Source organism: Rattus rattus, chromosome 2 (assembly GCF_011064425.1).
Source record: "Rattus rattus isolate New Zealand chromosome 2, Rrattus_CSIRO_v1, whole genome shotgun sequence".
Taxonomy (NCBI): Eukaryota; Metazoa; Chordata; class Mammalia; order Rodentia; family Muridae; genus Rattus; species Rattus rattus.
This window is the reverse complement of record NC_046155.1, coordinates 67,332,938-67,340,707: the sequence shown is the minus strand read 5'-3', so window position 1 is coordinate 67,340,707 and position 7,770 is coordinate 67,332,938. Positions and strand designations below refer to the sequence as shown.

General features: G+C 40.9%; 1 pseudogene; it reads right to left on the bottom strand.

The window, feature by feature from the left end:
* Nucleotides 1-287: 287 nt before the first annotated feature.
* Nucleotides 288-450, bottom strand: LOC116895120 (annotated as a pseudogene).
* Between the last annotated feature and the right edge of the window lie 7,320 nt (nt 451-7,770).

Genomic DNA, 7,770 nt, shown 5'->3' with positions numbered 1-7,770 from the left:
TGGCCTTCTCCTTGTACACTACTTTTCTTTTTGGAAGCATTTTATGTAGTCCAGGCTGGCCTTGAACTCACTATGTACCTGAGGACAATCTTGAACTCCTGATCCTCTTGCCTTTATTTCCAAGAGCTGTGCTATCATCACATCCAATTTGTTTATTTAGTGCATGTTAGACAAGTGCTATGCCATATAAGCTATATCACCAGCACTCTTGTTAAAATGCCATTTGTCATATTGGATTAAGGGTCTTACCTAACTCCAGTCTCAACTGACCCAAAGGATTTATATGTGCAACAACCTGCTTCCAAATTCTGTTGCATTCTGAGGCTCCAAGAACAGTAAGAACTGAGAGGGGATAGGGAGGTAGATGTCATCTAACTCATGCATTTCAATTAGCAATAATCATGCCTCAGATAAACCTCATTGGCTATGATACTGCCACTGCGCAAAGCTACCCATGCATCATTTCCAAACAGCAAGAAGCTCTAACCAAATAACGAGCACGTCCTAGCTTGTGGTGATATGAATGAGTGACACCCCTCCCCATGGACTTGTAGATACTATGAATACTTGGTCTCAAGGTGATGGAACTATTTAAGAAGGATTAGGAAGTGTTGCTTTGCTGAAGGAGATTTCAAAGGCCAGCATCGTTCCCAGTTACCAATATCTCTCTCTCTCTCCTCCCTCCCTCCCTCCCTCTCCCTCTCTCCTCCCTCCCTCCTCCCTCCCTCCCCTCCCCTCCCCTACCTCTCCCCCTCCCCTACCTCTCCCCCCACGAGGCCGCCCCCCCATCTCTGCCTTTCTACCTCATGGCTGTGTCTCAAGATGTATGCTTTCAGTTGCTGTCCCAGCACCCTGTCTGTCTATGTGCTACCAAGCTCTGTGCCATAATGAACACACTGATGAGCACACTGAACAGACTGATTTGAGAGCCAACCTTAAGTGAGTAGATATTAAATATGCTTGTGCGATTGACTCTCTTCCCAGACTTTATCTGTTCTGTTCCAATGTCCAGCCTGTGCAGGCCAGTATTAATTCTTCACTAAGCCTTATGGTATGGAAGCCTTATGGTTTGTTTGCCTGCTTTAATATGAAAGATGTACAGCTAAAGATCATTTAGCTTCATTAAAAAAAAGATTAATAGTTCTTCCACTGTGCTGCTAGGGGCAGAGAGTTCTATATTATTCTCTCTGTCTTTTCATTGAGATCTCTTTTGTGGACTAAAGTATAGACACTTCTTTACTATCCTATATATGTACATTAGTCAATTTTATCATAGTGAGAACAGAAGTATCTGACATGGGCATTGTGAAGAAGGGAAGGTTTAATTTGGCTCATGGTTTCAGAGGGTTCAAATACTTTATACCGACAAACAGGAAGGGGCTAGAGATACGACCCCAAGGACCCACCCATAATAGCTAGCAAGGTTCACCTTCTAAAGTTTACACAATCTACCAACATAACAGCAATAGCTAGGACCAGCCCATAGGGGGAAATTGCATTTCTAAACCACAGTACCATGTGAACTTTAAGAAACTATGTATAGAGCTGAAAAGATGACAATGATTAAGAGCACTGTTGCCCTTGTAGAGGACCCAGTGTTGGTTCCCAGCACTAGTGTTGGCAGCTCACATCTGCCTGTATTTCCAGTTTCAAGGCTTGGACACCCTCTTCTAGCCTTCCCAAGTACACACATAATCACATGCAGACACACATGCATGCACTTAATTAAAGATTAAAAATAGCTAGGCCTAGTGGTACGTACCTTTGATTACAGTGCTCGGGATGCAGAGGCAATCAATCTCTGTGCATTCAAGGCCAGCCTAATCTATGTAGTGAGTCCTAGGCCTCTCAGGATCTATAATGAGGCACTATCTCAAAAAAATAAATAAATAAAATTAAAAATAAATGAATATCTATTATCTAGATTTTAATATATAAAATTTACCTTTCCTGTTGTGTTGATTAGGTCTGCTATATTCCTACTGAATCTTTCTCTGTGTACAAATCCTTGAATTGACAGAGGTGGATTAAGACTAATATTAATGCATTCAATGGCTTCTCCTTGAATCTCTTATTGATTCTGCGGTATGAAAACTGACGTGTGCTACCGATGACTGCACATTAATCATGGCGAGTGGCTGCATTGTGAAAGGCAGGCCCTGACATTGTAAATTATCTTCTTTGTCTCCTATGATGCTTTCTGGTCTGAATTCCATCCTACTGGATGCCAAGCTGTCTGTCTTGCAGTTCATCGTTTTAAATTTTATTTTACAAGCCTTCTCTTTACATATCTGCAATATAGAACACAAAATTGAACTTTCTTTGAGTAAAAAAAATTAATAAAACAAAATAAAAATGTTTCTTTCAATTGTGAGATCTTGTGTTTACCTATACACTTCTCGAGCTTGTAACCTGAACTGGCTTTGAACTCATAATAGCCTTGCCTTAGGCTCCTCAGTGCTAGGATTAAAGCAGAGCATGTGTTATCATGTCCAGTTATTCGATATGTTTTGTCTCTTTTCCGGCACACAATGGTATGTATAGTACACTGCGTGCAGAGATGCCCAGATACAGATATATGTGCACACCGAAGCATAAACAAAGGTCTTTCCGTGTTTCAGCTAAATTCCTATTCTCTATTCTGTGTTTTAGAGTTTAGGAAGGCTTGAATTTCCCAGCAAAGGTTTTATACTTTTATAATACTTTTAAGTAATATCTTAATCTGTCCTCTTGTGGCTTTTATCTCTTGATCTCCAGCCATAAAATATAACGCGCGGGTCTGCAGAGATGGCTCAGCAGTTAAGAACATTGACTGCCCTTCCAGAGGTCCTGAGTTCAATGCCCAGCAATCATATGGTGGCTCACAACCATCTGTAATGGGATCTGATGCCCTCACCTGGTGTGTCTGAAGACAGCTACAGTGTACTCATGTAATTAAATAAATCTTTTAAGCATATATATATATATGTATATATATATATAAACTTTTCTAATTCAGAAGATAGGAAGCAACAAATCACAGTAACAGGTAAATGAATGCATATTTAAGGTACTCTCAGGAGAAAAATATGAGCCAAAGGTTTCATTTCTGGCTTTCCTTAGAGGATATAGGCACTTTATCCTTAGAGGATAAAGGTGAACTGTCATGGATATGCAGAAACTGTGAACTATTTAGGATAAGTATTTTATTCCTGGACAATGTCAATAAAGCTACCAATGACCTCATTTCCTTCCTCATCAAACTCCTTCCATTTTTGACAGCTGTACAACTGTGATCACAGTGACAGCCCTTATGCATTATATTTTTTCTGTGATCATCACTAATTTATTTAGACACAACATCAGCCCTTCTAAGCCAATGTCTCTCTTGATATTTTATTTTGCATTGTCTTATTTTCATTTTGAGACAAGGACATCTGTAGCCCAGGATGGCCTCAAACTTCCTAGCTAGCCAAAGATGACCTTGAACTTTTAATTCTCTTGCCTCCATCTCCCAAGTGCTAGGATCATGGATGTGTACCACCACACCTGGTTGGTGCAATGCTATGGATCAAACCCAGGAATTTATTTATGCATACTAAATGCACACTCCACTAAGCATGGCCCTGGATGTTTTAATCTACATGAGGCTTGTCCTAACCACAGTCCATAGTTTCTGCAGATTCATGACAGTTCACCTGTGTCTTTATTGTCTAAGTAAAGCTTGGCTAGAAATGAAACCTTCAGCTCATATTTTCCTTCCATGAGTACTTTATATGTGTGTTACCTTTTACTGTAATTTGTTGCTGTTGAAAACTCTCATTACTTCTTTCCTGGCAACAACTTGATTCTTTCATTCAAATGCCTGAAGATTATATTTTGTTTCTAGATGACATTTCTTAAACCTCTCGTTTTTCACTAGAACATGACCGTGATCTAGACATGCAGTTTCCGTTTTCATTGTGTACTTTCCAGAAATTTTATGTTAAGGAAGAAAACTTCACACAATGTGGTCCTTTGTACACTATGAGAGTTCTTAAAAGGCGCCAAGGAGGAAATGGGTTTCTTTTGGAGTCATGTTTCAAGCCCCTTGATCTCTTACATGAACCCACCCGTTCTCTTTGTATCCAGCTGGTTGGTGGTGGGGGTAACTCCTAGCCCAGTCTTGAAGCTCATATGTGTTCTGTCTTCTGCATGAATGATCCAATCTTTTCCATTCACATCTATGGTCCTATTAATCCATCTGTCTGGGATATTCCTTCAATAGCCACAGTCTCATTCCTTGTGATCTCAAATAGTACCTGCTCTATAAAGAATTCCTCCAAAGAACTGAGATATAGGGCATCTACTCAACAATATATTTTTGAAGATTGATTAGTTGGATGGTTGATTGAGTGATTTATTTCTTGTTTTTGTATGTATACTATCTGCATGTAGGTATGCCCAGAGGTCAGAACAGGGTACCATTGCCTGATATAGATATTGGGAGCTAATCCTGCATCCTTTGCAAGAGCAGCAATGCTCTTACCCCCAAGCCATCTCTCAAGGCCCCAATATCTTTAAATACTTTAAGAAAACAATATGCTGTATATCACCCTTACAACTTTCATATACCTGAAATTGAATGTTTCAATTTTTTCAGACTTTAAGAACATAACCTTTACAAAAATTTAAAAGCTAGGAAATACTTCAGTTGGAAAAATGCCTACTGAGCAAGCATGTTCAGATCTCCAGCACCTGTATAAAAGGCAGACATGACAGAGAGTGTCTATAATCCCCATGGTCAGAGAACTTACACAGACCAACAATTGGAGCTCACTGATCAGCCAGCCTAGCTGAATTTGTAAGTTCCGGGGTCAGAGGAAGACCATGCTCCAAATAAACAAGGTAGGGAGCCACTGATGAAGAGACCCAAAGTCTCTGTCTCTGTCTGTCTGTCTCTGTCTCTCTGTCTCTCTCTGTCTGTCTGTCTCTGTCTCTCTGTCTCTCTGTCTATGTCTCTCTGTCTGTCTGTCTGTCTCTCTCTCTCTCTCTCTCTCTCTCACACACACACACACACACACACACACACAAGTTCTTTGATAACTAAGCTATTTGTATGGAGAGCTTCACAGTGGTGTTACTACTAGCAATACTCTTCAATACTCTTGAGGATGGTTTGAAATGGCCCTAAATGTGTTTGTTCTCTTTCACAGGGCAGATATAGCCCTTGTCAATGGGCAAAAAGATCCAGGATTTGTCCCAATTTATGGCACATAGTAGGCACTCCATGGATATTTTGTGAATGAGTGAATGGACAGAGATAGAAGTCTATATTCAGTCATCTACCTACTGGCTACGTATAATCCACAGGATGCAGCCCCAACCCCCATTTCATGAGATTTAGGAAAAGTTATTAGTGCTCTGGGTCTGGTTAAATGGTTAGGAGAGTAAAAAGATTTTCCATCAACTGGAAGAGCTTCGCTTCCTCGCTGAGTAGAGGGATAATTGAAGATTCATGCGAGACTAATGGATTCTTTGCAAAAGCAGCCGGTGCATGAAAGGAGCCTGATACCGCTGCACATTGACATGAGTAACAGTTATTTATCAGAAAAATAAATGAGACCCATGTGCCTCTGGTGCTGCCCCTATTGTGATGCTGAGCACACATTGGCACCTTCCCTCCTCCGTCTTCTTGCTTTCTCTTCTCTCCAAACCCAGCCTCCTTTTATACATCAGATAGACCCTATATATAAGAATGAGGATGTACATAGGCATAAAACCCACCCAACACTCTCCTGGGTATAACACCTCGGGAAAAAAACACATCACTCTTTAGGTGATTGCAAAGAGAACACACTCCAGCAGCTACTACAGAACTGACCTCTAAACCAATTTCATGAAAAAGACCTTGTCTCAATTGTTCTCCACCCCCACCCCCACCCCCGCCTCTCTCTCTCTCAAAAGATAACCCCATCAGGAGAGCTCAGTGAAGAAACCTCACCCATGCCCCGTGTTGTAGAGAGAGCCCAGGAGCTCAAGTGATAGTTCAGTGGTTGATAGTTTACAGTGCTCTTGCAGAGAAACTGAGTTTGGTTCCCAGTACTTACATTATCAACACCTCTGGCTGTGGTAGGCACCTGCACTCATATACATGTGTACACACACATGTACAAAGTTTATCTTTGGAGTTCGAAGAGTCCACATTTGACCCCAACACAGTGCCTTGTATAACTGGAAATCTACCTGCCTTACAGAGTCTTAGACTCTTGGTTGGGTGAGCAGATTCAGAACCAACTGTCCTGGTCTACAGCTATACCACTCTGAACATGCCTGATCTTGTCTGTCAGAATACACTGTCCTAATTTCTTCACAAAGTTGTTACAAGGATCAAATGTGTGTAAAAATCCACGCATGTGAAATAGCTCCTAATACACAAGAATTATTGTCAATATGTAAATGCAAAGGCACTATAGAGATATGAGTAGGCATTGGAGCAAAGGGGGAGCAGATTTGAATAATAAAACTCCATGCAGCTTCAATATGGGATGGGATTGCTGACCTCACCTAGTGGGCTGGCCCTCCATGTCAGAGGAAGGGATCTGGTTGTATGGGACTTGTAATTTCAACATACATTGAGTCAACCTGTATTTCCAAGAGACAATATAGCTGAGATGTGGTGGGGTGTAGAAGAACAGAAAAAAACATGTATAAAACAGTCTCCATTTCCCTCCATATCAAGAAGTGGCCATACTGCCTTGGACCACACAAGTCATGCAGCCAGTCTTGGTCTGTGGCCTTCGATGTCAGAGGCTTAAAAGATTAAAAACATTCTGGGAAGGCCTTAACATCTCTGACTCAAGTACCCACTCCTTTCTTTCGCAAGACATCCTCTGAAGACGCCTGAGGAAAGTTTTTCTTGTCTAGAGAGGAGAGAAGTAACGTTTCCCTTCAACGGAAGGTTTCCTTGTGGAATCACAAGACCAATTAAAAAGTATAATATGCAAATTTCTCTGGCATTTATGCTTATAAATATGTTTGCAAATACTCCAGGGTGGCATGCTTTGATTGCCAATGAAGCAACTGCTGTTTTCTGAAATATTCTTCAAAATCCTGTTTTAGAAAATGACATTACATGACCATAAATAGTTTATATCCGTGGTTTGCAAGATTTACGGGCTTGGTGGGAGATTCTATTTCTCATACCTGAGTGAGCCCTCCTCTGTTCACCAGAAGAACTCAGAAATCTCAGTGCCACAAGCAAGCTCTGAAGGAGCTTCAGGGTGCGACCACCATATCTGTCCTGTGACTTTATTTTGGCTTTGAAAATGTAGCTATCACAATTCATACTTTCTTAGGAAGTAGCTATTGAAAATAGTGTAGAAATCCTGCACACTGCCTCCCTTTGCTGTTGAATCTTCTTAATCCTTTCTATTCATAATAAAAGAAGGAAAGTGAATGGTAACAGTAACTTTTACTTGCCTGAAGTCATCTTAGAGGTTTAATGCCTCAGTTTGCTAACCAAGGCCTAGTTTTGGATTCTTCCAGCCTCCATACAATCTTATATAGGCCGACAACATTTGCAGCCTCTGAGACTTAGTGCTAAATAAACTCACCCTTTCTTGTTCTCTCTGAGCTCTGACTGGCTGGTCCAATTAGGCTCTTCGGGCTCAAACTCCTCTCCAAACTGGGTGATTCACTCTGGCTTCTCAGCCTTTGACCAAATATCTTTGTTTGGTTTCATACTAACTTTGACAATATGTTCTAATCTTCTGGCTCTTTCCCATTCTCTGGGTTGTTCTGTCTTTTCAT